Source organism: Onychostoma macrolepis, chromosome 01 (genome assembly GCF_012432095.1).
Source record: "Onychostoma macrolepis isolate SWU-2019 chromosome 01, ASM1243209v1, whole genome shotgun sequence".
NCBI classification, from domain to species: domain Eukaryota; kingdom Metazoa; phylum Chordata; class Actinopteri; order Cypriniformes; family Cyprinidae; genus Onychostoma; species Onychostoma macrolepis.
The window spans coordinates 32975414-32988344 of NC_081155.1; the positions used below are offsets into that span (position 1 = coordinate 32975414).

At 37.1% G+C, this 12931-nt stretch overlaps 1 protein-coding gene across 3 annotated transcripts in view; it reads right to left on the reverse strand.

The window, feature by feature from the left end:
• apbb2b (amyloid beta (A4) precursor protein-binding, family B, member 2b) overlaps positions 1-10914 on the reverse strand; it is a 47818-nt gene extending 36904 nt beyond the window's left edge. For all 3 annotated transcript variants that reach the window (XM_058774834.1, XM_058774826.1, XM_058774822.1), the window contains exon 1: positions 10838-10914. The gene's annotated coding sequence lies outside the window, so the exon portion shown is untranslated. The remainder of the gene's footprint in view (positions 1-10837) is intronic.
• Between the last annotated feature and the right edge of the window lie 2017 nt (positions 10915-12931).

Sequence of the window (12931 nt, forward strand, 5' to 3'; positions counted from 1 at the left end):
ATGTCTTCGATGAGAAGAGGAAGGAGTGGTTGTTGCTGGTTACTGAATGATGATTGAAATCGTGAAATGGCCTTAAAGGTCCCATGACATGCTGCTTTTTGGATGCTTTTATATAGGCCTAAGTGGTCCCTAGTACTGTATCTGATGTCTCTTTCCCGAAATTCAGCCTTGGTGCAGAATTTCAGCCACTACGAGCCAGTCCCACAATGAGCTTTCCTCAGGACGTGCCATTTCTGTGTCTGTAGCTTTAAATGCTAATGAGGAGGAGAGAGGCGGGGGAAAGTTGGAGGGTGGGTGTGTGGCCTTAACCAGCTTGCGCTACCATGCGCTAATGTTGACAGTGAATGTATCGCAATGGCTCGTAGACACACAGTCCTTCAAGCTTTTCAGTTTGACCCAGAATCTGATCCGGGTGGAGAAGCGCCGGATGAAGAAGTTGCAACTCAGCGGCTACAGCAGGACGTCTCCGAATGGTTAGTTTAAAATATTGCGTCTGGATACGGTACTTTAGTTGGTTTGTTTATGTTTGCTGTTACAGTTATTTTCATGTAGCTAATGCTAGCCATAGGCTCGGATGAAGTAACTAAAAAAATGTGTTCATTTGTACATCCGAACACTGAGCAAGTGTCATGCTTCGCTCATTTGCAAGCCATGATGTCTCTCCAGGAAAAAATAATATTGTGCTCGCCTCACACGGTAGTAGCTCATTTTCTCATGGGCGGGCAAAGCAGAGAAAGGGGAGGTAACCTTTCCCCGTATCACGACATAAAGGGAAGATTCCAGATGGGCCATCTGAGCTTTCATTTTCTCAAAGGTGAAGCAGGATACCCAGGGCTCGGTTTACACCTATCGCAATTTCTAGCCACTGGGGGACCATAGGCAGGCTAGGAGAAGTCATATTAATGTTAAAAAACCTCATAAAGTGACATTTTCATGCCATGGGACCTTTAAACAATTAAATAAACTGCAGAACGTTATGATTTCTAATACACGCACAAACTGCATTTATTCAAACAATGCTGCACAAGCTCGCGTCGCTATCTGCTTGTTATTCCCAAATTCGTAATGAGAATCATTTATAAAATAAATCTGCTGTTGTCAACAAAAAGAAGCGCTTTTGGATCTTTTGACTGAAGTAACCAGCAGCAGCTACCCAGAACACCCTAGCAACTGCACAATGTCACACTGGCAACCACCCAGAACACTCTAGCATTAATAAAACATCTTGATAATTCAGTGATCCGCTTGCTTTTGGCTTGATAGGTAAATATGAAAATACAACAGCAGACATGACCGATGTGAAACATACACGCACATACACTGATACCTTTGGACCTGTCAGGATTGAGAGCACATTGCTTTGAGGCATGAAAATTAGCATAAAAATTACCATCTGCACCTGACAGCCTTGACAAAACATATACAGACACACTCACACGCAGCTAAGAAATATTGGAAATGCAGATTTACTTTCATGTGCATATGTAACCTGCATCTCACCTCATCATTCTGTCAAAAGAAAAAATTAACAAAAGAAACAAGATGGACGTCAACAGAGTTTGTTGACAGGAGAAGATTGAATAAGCAGAGGAACTTTCTAGAAGGTTAATGTGCAGCTCCTGTGTTTGTGCGTTTCACATCTCTGAGCCAGACATGCCTGACATGATTTCAATACAGTACAGCACAGACCAAAGGTCGAGCAAGGAGAGCCAGACAGAATAATACACAAATTCATTCAGAAAAACAGTATAAATATGTTTGCATTTCTCAGAAAAGCATGAAGAAACATAAGCCTGGCTGGCTTTCGACTGACATGCCAATACACAATCACTCTGAGCAAACACACAGAGGAATGTGAGTGAGTGTGTACTCAGGCTCTGTGAAAACATCCACAGGAAATAGGAAGTGATGTCAGGCTTGTCAATAATTGTGACCTTTCATTTCAAGCGACCAGTGAATTGAATTACCATGCAAATAAGCATTTTTCTGTTTAATGCCAATCAAATAATGCAATCCAACTCAAACATTGGTGTAAATTGTGAGGAGCAGATCCATATATTTTCACCCACGTGAAAGACAGTTTATCTTTCTTCATGAAAATATACCACATGGCTGTCTGCTCCCAACAGAGAGGAAAAAAGAAAGAGAGAGAGGGAGCAAGAAATGACAATACAAGCCTCCTATTGTTAGGCCAGGATAGAAAAGAGGCATCGGGACACACATATTTTCACACACAGTGGGAATGAAACAGCACTTTCATAATCCTGAGTCAAGCCCAAGGCAACTTGGTCAGATGAGAGGAGTGTGATAATGTTACACACACACACACACACAAACACACACACACACATTAAAAATGACAGTGGGATTGTGGCATGATCTTCTGTGGAAAGCAAGACTGATTAAGGATGAATGATGAGTCTGGCTGCTCCCTCCTCACTTCTCTAAAGTTAGTCTGAGGCCAGCATCCCACTAGACAATTTTTAAGCCGATTTTCGGTCGTAAGCTTTATTTACTCAGTCATTGGAGAATCAGAGGGAGGTGGTGCACGCAGCCGCATTTCTCAGATATGATCCAAACTTTTATTCAGCAAACACAATGCCACATATGCTGATTGCACAGAAGGGACAAATACATAACCATGCACATTAAAAGGGTAAATTTGGTCCATAAATTGCACCATAATCCAGCCAATAGTTTATGTTTACAACATGGTACTCCTGCATTTATTTCCCAAGATTCACATTCATTTGATGGTAAATTGCAGGCAATTGGAGAAAAGTCGTTTTTATTTATTTATTTAATTATTTACTACAGTTGGAGAGAGGACAAAAAGTACGAGGCGGGGTGGGGGGTTTGGTTTAGGATCAGGAAAGGACCTTGATTCAAACTCGGGTTGCCTGAATCGCAATTGCGCTACATGTTTTGTCTAAAATAAATAAAAAGGTGCAATAATTTTAAATCTAGTCGCCTTTGGTTGTAGCTGATAAAGTTTTGTGCATATTTATGGTTTAATTAAATGTCATCTCATGTGGTGGTTAATATCTCGTTTCGCAACAAATAACATTTATGAACTGACTCTTCTTAATAAGTCAGTCAAAAAGATTTTTGAACTTGCCTGTGAATTACTGGTTTGGTTCAGTGAATCATTTAGAGCCGTTACTGACTCCCTTCAACCAGAAATGATTAAAGATAAGTACATATATTTGCAACAGAGATTTATTGTGATAAATGGTATTTAAAAAATAAATAAAATCTATTATTTAGGGCTGTCACATTTCGTCGATTTTTAAAAATCATCGACTTAATTTTTCTCGCGTCGACTAACCGGCAAAATACCAGAAGTGGCGCATTTCACGGACGAGAATCCATAAAACGCATTTTTAGACTATTTTCCAAGGCTGCATGATATATTAAACCCATTTAAAAATCATAATTAAGCATAATTGTGAATTCACAAATGCTATGATTTAATAAAATAATTATATGCGATGCAGTTCTAATACAGTATATGCGCTTTAATTATTTACACGCGTGTTGGTTACGTGCGTGCGTCACACAGCGGCTCCGTTCACAGTAGCTCCAGAGAAACTGTTATCATTTACATGTGTGGAGCGTCTGCATGTTGCATGTTGTTGTGAGTTTGGGTTTATTATAACGTTCATGTGGGAACGCAATGTGCGCCATTTCATCAGATTTGTAAGGTAAATCATTTATAAATCTACACAAACACAGGAGAATTCATTGTGATTTCAAAATAAAAGCTCAAACCCTTACTCTGAGTTTACAGGTTTTGATGTCCACATATTCATTTAATTACAGTGGCTGTAGCATTTCTGTCCTAAAGAAATGGCCAAATATTAAAGATTAAGTGGACACTTAAATTAAATAGTTCTTGGTCAATATTAAACAAAATATCGTGCAGTAATGTGTAAAAATAATCATCAGGCCGTCACCGCCCCCTGCAGACCTTTGTTGTTATGCATAATGTACATTAGCTCTATTGTTTATAATACTTTATGTATTTTAACAGTTTTGTTCAATAAAGCCATATGATTTTTTGCTTTGATACTTTATTTGAACTAATTATTATTGCATCATTGCTATTATATATGTATTTTAAGTCATTTTAAAAGCTATTGTTCACTTAAATCTATTTTTTTATTACCACAAAAGAAATTATTATAATTATAGGGCCCTATGAAATCCGTTTTATTTCCAAATTCTTTTTTTTTTTCCATTTTCATTTCTGTCTTTTTTTTCCAGAAATACTGCACATTTACATTTTTCACCTAAATAAATTCTGGTAAATAATATTTCTGGTAAATACTCCTTCAAAAAGTGTTTTTTGATTTATAATTGTATTATTAGTAGACTAGAACACGTGGATATGTTGTCATTCTTGCACTATAATACTGAACTTTGATTTCAGTGATTTGGACTATGAGATGGACGCTTGCTTCTTGCACTCTGTTGCACTTTACTTTTGCTTTAAAAAAGGATTTAATAGAAATTTGGATTTCATTTGGTTGAATAAAATATTCTTAAGTAAAATTGTTGATTTTTTGTGGGAAATTAATCGTTTAGATTAATCGATAAATTAGTCGATAGATTAATCTAAATAAAAATAGTCGTTAGTGGCAGCCCTAAAATTATTTCATTTAAAAAACACACACAATTATTTCATACAAAAATGCTTCTTTTTTTTTTACAAACCACAAATGCAAAGATCAGGATTATTACAATGACAGCATCAAACTAAACCATTTCTGAACAACCATCTTTGATCTAATGATTGTAGTTTGTCAGCTAAAAAGTAATTTGGCTCCTAAATTTTTAATTTGACCAAAATTAAGTTGTTTCAAAGCTGCCTGTGGCTACTTCAGCTTCACAAAAAAAGTAGCCTGCAAACTCTTAAGTTTACAGCCTTCATTTAGTTCCTGTAATCATGTAATCTTAAATGAACACTTCAGCAGGCTGAAGCTCAATGCCTGCAGTAAAAGCACCTTCCTGTAAAACAATATAACAGAGCAATAACCCAACAGTGCAGATGTACCCCTGTACTACATACACCCCCCTCTCAGCCTTCAGCTGCAGTCTCTCCACAGCACCACCCTCTCGGCCCCCTTCTCTCTCTCTCTCTCTCTCTCTATCCCCCTCTGACTCACTTTTTCCTCAGTCAGCAAGTCCAGACCCTTAAAGAGGGAGACAGAGACATAGTGCAGCAGCCTGCTGGAATATAAACCAACACACACACACACACACACACACAGAGTATGCTCAGAGGACGCTGCTATTAGCAGTGACATCACATCACTTACCTAAAAAAACCCACACAGTCTGCAACAAGGATACCAGATCCTGTATGAAGATGGTTACCAATACACTGACAAAGTCATATCATTCCAGTCTGCTGCTGGTGATGTGTCTGTCTGTGTGTGTTAGTGATAAAGAAAGATAGAGAGTCAAAGAGAGCAATGGAATAAGAAAGTGTGCAGAATAAATGGATATATAAAATGGGGGAGAAATTTTGAATTTATTAAATATCTAGCCTAATATATTTCAAGTTTTTAGAGGGTGCGTCTCAATCAGCTAGTCAGGGCACTGATCAGGGAGACGGCCATTTTAAGGGCTGTCTCAATCGCAAAATCCTTCCAGTGCACTGGAATGTTCGCTCCCTGAAAAATCCCACAATGCACCGTAAAAACTAGGGAGCATTGGCGCTCACTATGCTCCCTTACCGAAAATAACGTCACATTTCTGAAGTGTCAAACATAAACCACACGAGCCAACTCGATAAATATAATAACACGCGATAGACGATTTGAAAAGACAAACCGTTTTTTATTATATTTAAACATAAACACACATCGCTAAACAGGTAATGAACACATCTAATTAACATTTAGAATTAATATTCGGCTGAAATTTTGTAAGAACATGAAACAGAACAATGTGTTTAAAGAGAATAATACTACTATGTTCTACTATGTTGTCCGTTGACGCTGTACGTTGTCATGTCACTGGAATTCGAGTGATCACTCAGGGAACTTATCAGTGACCGAATTCGTGTACACGATCTACTGATTCCCGAACTTGGGAGCTAGGGAGCTGATTGAGAAATATCAGTCTTATACATTCCAACGCTCAACAATAAGAATGGCCTGCTGGTTTGAGGCCAGTGTGAGAGTTTAGGGTTGTGCCACAATCTCACTTCATCTTAAATTCGTTGATCTTTTTAGGCCCCATAGACTTAAACACTTTCTGAATGTTGTTGTGATTCTGTATATGTAACATAGGTAGCTGGCTAACAAAGAGGTTTTGTCAAAATTAAATTGTAAGACAGTCTTGAAAGCATTATAGTTAGAATGGGTTGAAAACAACATAGGCTAATTTAATTAACAATTACACACAAATTAAAGTTTGTTTAGAATGTTGTTAACAGCTTTGTCATTTCTACCTATTAAGCAATTAAAAGAAGCAAATTAAAGCCCTTTATTTAAAAAAATGTAAAGATATATATATATATATAAAAATACACTTTTGTGGTGGGGCAAGTAAAACTAATTAATTTGACCAAAATTAAGTTGCTTCAAAGTAGCCTGCAGCTACATTAGCTTAACAAAAACAAATATAGATTGCTAACTTTATTTAAGTTTACAACCTTCATTCAGTTCCTGTAATAATGTAATCGTAAATGACCACTTCAACAGGCTGAAGCTCAGTGCCTGCAGTAAAAGTGCTTTCCTGGCACACATTAAAATACATTTATGGAGAAAAAACTGATCATTTTTGAGGTGATGCAAGTGAAAATATTGAAAGTTGCAAATAAAAATCTGAAGAAGAAAAAAAAAACCTTGTTGAGCCATGCAATCAAAAAATCAAAAGCAATGTGAAAACCGAAATTTGCAGGCCAAGCAGTATAAACATGACGGCAGCTGCTGCATCATATGAAGGAATGTTCCGGGTTTAACACAAGCTATGCTATCTACAGCATCTGTGCCAACAGAAAACAATTTGCCCCTTTGTTTGTAAAATGGGCAAAAGTAATGTTTACACTAATACATTTATGAAGGAAGTTGACAGAGCTTAGCTTGTTTTGAATCTGGAAAATTCAGACTAATCTTTTGTTACAAAATATTAGCAGGCCTTCATTTTGTAAGTCTGAAAAAGACAAAAAGACCTTGAACATGGAAATAGTGATCTATAATATATAATAAGATTTGGCAATAGTCAGCACTTTAATTAATTCAGTAGAGAGAGTCTACTCGCAGGTAGTGATCTGAAGCATTTATCTAGCACTAAACAGCGATTTGAAGATTTATCTAGCACTAAATGTATTTGATTTTTACACACATTTTAACATGCAAAGCATGCAATGACTGTGCCAACTTTAACATTTGAAAGGATACTATGGCAAAGTTATTGCTTTCCTTATTCAAACTGAATTTTTTTTCATGAATATATGGTTGACCTGAAGAATGAAAGCTATATCATACACTTGGAAAATTATGAGCTATATCACCGCTTATCGACACTAGGCAACACACTTAGCTCACGAGATGAGACAAACACAGATATACTTGGTTCACTAGAACGAGACAATATTTTAATTTTGCACAGTGCCGCAGAACTTTAAGCCCTGTATATGACAATTTCAGGCTGTCACATACCAAAAATGCTAGTTTATGAACATCCAATGAGGCAGCCGCCATATACCCTAAATATATACATCACTCTTTACCCTACAATAATGTATGACTACCACCAGTAGTCAACAAGCACATTTACAAATCATGTTTCTGCATATGCTGGCAATCCGTGCACTGAGAAACCAGATATGCATGGCTTTGTGCTAACAGTTGGCCAAAATATAACCCATGATGAATGTTATAACAAACATTGCATCATACAACAAATCCTGACCAGCACTGACTTTGAAAATAAGACTTTATGACCACAACAGCCCTCAGCAAAACATTCCAGAAGGCTCTCATTCCCGAAGCAGCGACCTTATCCCAACCAGAGCACAAGGAAATCTGAATCCTTAACAAGGATACTATTTTCACTATACCCGACTGAACCGAGCTGCTGTTGCACAACAGACAGGCACGAAGTGAAGGGATAAAAGTCAAGTTTAGAAGATCAAGAATTGGGTTTTAAAAAGACAAGAGCCACTGAAAAAGACAGAGGTTTACACTAAGATTGTGCTGACAGTTTTTATGGATACAACATGATTCAAAGTCCCAATACCAGCACTCAGTATCTGCTACTTAGATTTTCTAAAATATGGCACAAAGTAGCAATTTTTATGTTCTTTTATAGCTTTGTATGGGACAACTACTGTGGGTCCAAAAGTCTGAGACCATATAGTCTAAATTCAAACCAACCAGAAACATACCAAATAACTGAGATTATTATACAGGCTAAATCGGGAACTTTCACATTACAGTCCCCATGCAGTTGACCGCCTTCCTAAAATTCAATGACAGCTATATATTTTTATGTAGACTGGGAAAAATATTTGTTGAAAGAACATACAATATGTTGAAAGAAAGAAAAGACAATATGTTGTGATGATATTAAAGCCAAAGAATATGATTGAAATATTATCTGGAGAATACTTATCCTGTATTAAGATGATAGTATTTCTTTTTTCTATCCACTATTAGAGATATGCATGTATAGTTCTTCAACATAAAAGATATATTTTTTTCATTTCCTAAACAATGAAATACTTATTAATAGGCTATTTGTTATTAATCTCATGATTTCTGACAAGTCTTTCGAAAGCAGCAAGAAAGAAATATATTTGGAAATTATACTTAGCCTAAATAATTAGGCTATTTAATTTAACTTATTTAAACAAGTTAATTCTGAAAGTCCTGATAAACACATTTTTCAAAAAAAAGAAAAAAAAAGAAAAAAGTATTTTCTCTCAAATAATTTTTTTTTATGTTCACAATTGAATCTGAATTTGAATGCCATTTTCCAATCAAAATGATGCTGGGCTGACAATATTATTTTCATTAATGAGCTAGTAATTTTATCATCATTTATTTAGCTTCATGTCATTCCAAACACAACAGTCTTTCATTCATCTTCAGAACACATATGAAGATATTTTTGTTATTCTCTCATCATTTTTGTCCATTAATTGAAAGTCTATATAACCACTGATAATGATTTAGGTTTTTATTCACATATAAACATTGACTTAACAAATGAGTACAAACCTTATTGTTTCTTGTGTTTAAAGTATGCACGTTCATCAATGTTTACATGTAAATAAAAACCTAAACTAAAAACTTCATCATATAACGTGATTGTGTCTCTTCAGAGGAGTTGGATTAAATTGCTCAATTCATATTTTATATGACTGTTATAATGTCTTTATGTACTTTCTGAAACTTGAAAATGACAAAAAATTAAAGGAAAGATTATTCTAAAGATGAACAAATAAATAATGTAGCCTAAATAGTGATAGAATTTTCAGTGATAGAAAAGGGAACTATCCCTTTAAATTTGAAAGACAGCCTACAACATTTTCACTGGGGCCTTACTGTTGTATATGTTATTAATATTAATGTATTACTAGTGTTCAATTTTATACATTTCTATATCTGATTATTAATCATATTTCTATTCATGCCCAACGCTAGAGCTTATAAACAGTGCAGCAATGAGAGGAAAGGCAAACCCATTTAGCAATCACGCCCCACATCTCTTGTGGATTACAGTGGAAGGCCCAGGGATGCAACTCAGTGGAAATGACCGCTTATAGTTTACAAACACACTTACAAGATCATAAACAAACAGGACGAATACTGACAACCACCACTACAATTTCATCTGGCAATAACATTGCTTTCCAGAAATGCAGCAACCAGCTTTGAAGTAACAACAATTCCCAAAGCTGCTCTCAATGTTGCATATGCCTTCACATTTCAGCCCATGAATTATAGGACAGCTAGTGATCGCGAACGCCTTACTGTGAAGGATTTCTACAGTTTAATTGGCTATTGTAGTTCTGCACACGGCTGGAAGGAGCGGAGAATGTGAAATGGTCTTATGGAGAACATGTCTGCTCTTGGAGCTGCCTGTGCCTGCCGCAGAACGGGCGTCGTGAAATAGGACGAGAGTCTCGCCACTGCGTCTGCGACGCGACGCGCACCTACAGCACACACAGGCCTACGCGCTCATACTAACGATTCTTTCAAACACACATGTTGGTGCTATAACTTAAACAAACAAGCGCGTTTGCCTCAGCCCTGTATGAGAGACTATCGATTCCATCTGCTTTGACTTTTCCATTGGCCTGGCCTTGAACAGGGGGCCGGAGCCTGCCATAGACCTGCGAGGCGAGGCGTGTAAAAATAACTGTGGTGAAATAAAAATCCCAAATGGCTCTTATTAAATACTATACATCCTAATGTACAAAGTGAGCGGTTAAGTCAAGCGAAATTCAGAAGGAGGGCTGCGACCCCCCGTTTACACCATTCCATCGCAACTGAACGAACTGGATATAATATAACCGCACCAAATACGCGTCAAAACCGCTACTATGTATCAGGCGATAAGGTGTTTGTTACTGTAGCAAAGCTGGAGCGTTCGCGTAATGTAACAATCATATTCGAAACAGTTAGTCAGATGCCCATCGCGTCTATCCGCCTTCTGCTGTCGCTGTTTGGGCGAAGCACGTCTACAACTTCATATTTCCAACCTTTCAAACTCATTACCAACAAAAGTGGCAAACGGTAATAATTGAATGTTCTCGAATCATAAATCAGCTGCTCTTATGTCCAGGATAAATATTTTGGCATAGCACATCACTCACCTCAGATGTCAGCACCCTCTCCCGTTCTCCTCCTTTTTTTCTGCTTTACCTCTCTCGTCTATTCTCCTCTAGCGATGTCCGACTCTCGAGCGAGTCGTTCATTTGAGTCGGATCTTTTGAATGAATTGGTCGGACCGATTCGCAAGGCCTTTCTGAATGATTCGTTCACGAAAAATCGGTTCTTGAGTCAACAGTAAACCGAGAACCTTCTGTTGGGAATTCACGATTCGTAAAGAGCCGAAAACCAGGGAGTGGTTTAATTTCATTAAAACATCCAAAAACTGTGATGAGTGATGAAAATTAATATTACTGTTGTTGTTCAGTGTAAATATTATGTAGTCTAGCTTCTAGCCTAAATTTATGTTTTTATGAGCTGGTAAATGACTGCAACGAGTTTAACTGTGGTACATGAAGGCCTACAATAAACATCCTTGTTAATAAAAACAAACAAAACAAAAAACAGGCAATATACACCCTTTTATTGCAACAAGGATATATACAGCATTCAGACACAAAAAGACAATAAGCAACATATTCTTTGAGGGTTAGGCTATATGACATTTTGAAATGAACTAAAACATGATTACATTTTTAGTTCTTTGAATAATTCAAATATACACCAACAAATTTCTTTTTCATTTTTCCTTTTTTTTTTTTTGCAAAGCATAGTAATAACATAATAATTATAATCTTCATATGATAATGCTCTAAATGCTTTTCAAAAGAGTCACCACAAAACACAAATTTATGGCCAATATTGTGGAGTTAAATTCTTTTTATCAAAATTAGAAAGCTCAATCCAAAACACAATTCCAAAATATTGTTTATAATAGGTTTTTTTTTTCTAAGTGATCACAAGAGGAGCAGTTGCTGTCATTACAATTTGCACGTTTATAGTTTACTGGAAGCAATATAGCCTAATATTGCACATGTATATCAAATAATATAACGTGCCGAGATGTCAGATACAAGGCGATGATGTAAAAGAACCAGTGAATTGTTATTAATCGGCTCATCGACAAACAAACTGTTCGAAAGAACCGATTCGCAGAAACGAGTCGGACTTCCCATCATTACTCTCCTCCCTTCCAGATGTCGAGCGCAGGCTTCCAATCCGCGTCTCCCCGGAAGACAGCGGACCAATCAGCCAGCGGACCACAGGAAACACATTCCCGGAGAGAAGAGAGGGCGTGACGGAAAGTTTGGAGAGAGAGAGAGAACCTTAAACAATTTAAGGGAGGAATAAACTGGAGCAAATGTACCGCTGCAAACGGAAACTGTCAGAAATAATAATTTAAATCTGATAATAAATAGCATGTCAACATGCACTCAGAAAGATTTTTCTTTTTGAAAGATAGTTTAATAGTGCAGTTAAAACTTTGTGTACTTAGTAAACTGCAATTAAATAAGGATCCTGTAAAGGTAATAGGATCTTTGTTTAAATTAGGTCTAACTAATTAATGAATGGATTTCAGAAACTTACTTTAATGAGGTTGCGTTCAGGAGCCAGCAGCTGTCCAGTGTCTAGACTGTTATATTATACTGTTACATCATCTTCACTGGGAGAAAGCGGCACAGGAGGAGAACGAGAAGCTTGTAGCTATTCGTGTTAAACAAGATAGCCATTAACCATCTGTGCTCATAAATGTCTTTGACTCTGTGTGTGTGGGATAGGGGGAGGGTGCAGACTTTTGGCGTGAACTCTGACCCAACAGACTGCAGCAGGCAGTTCATTTGACACTCCAGGGTAAATTGAATTCCTGTGGCCTCCTCCTCTGTCTGGACTAGGGTATGTGATTTAGACTCGGAAATGTATCTTTTAAATCAGTTTAAATGTTATGAAACACACCTTTTCCTTGTGTGTGTGTGTGTGTTGTATTAAATAGGTAGATATAAAGGTATTTCATATTGATTTAATCCATCCAGTGTAAGAGAGTTTGTTGAAGTGGTTGCATGAAACAACAGAAGGCATACGTGTCCTGAAAGCACACGCTCAGACATGCTGTCCCAAGTGACCCATAGGTCAATCTCCACTCCTCAAAACTGCACCCGTGCCAAGAACAGACACAGGCGAGTTGTTTCATGTGTTCTATA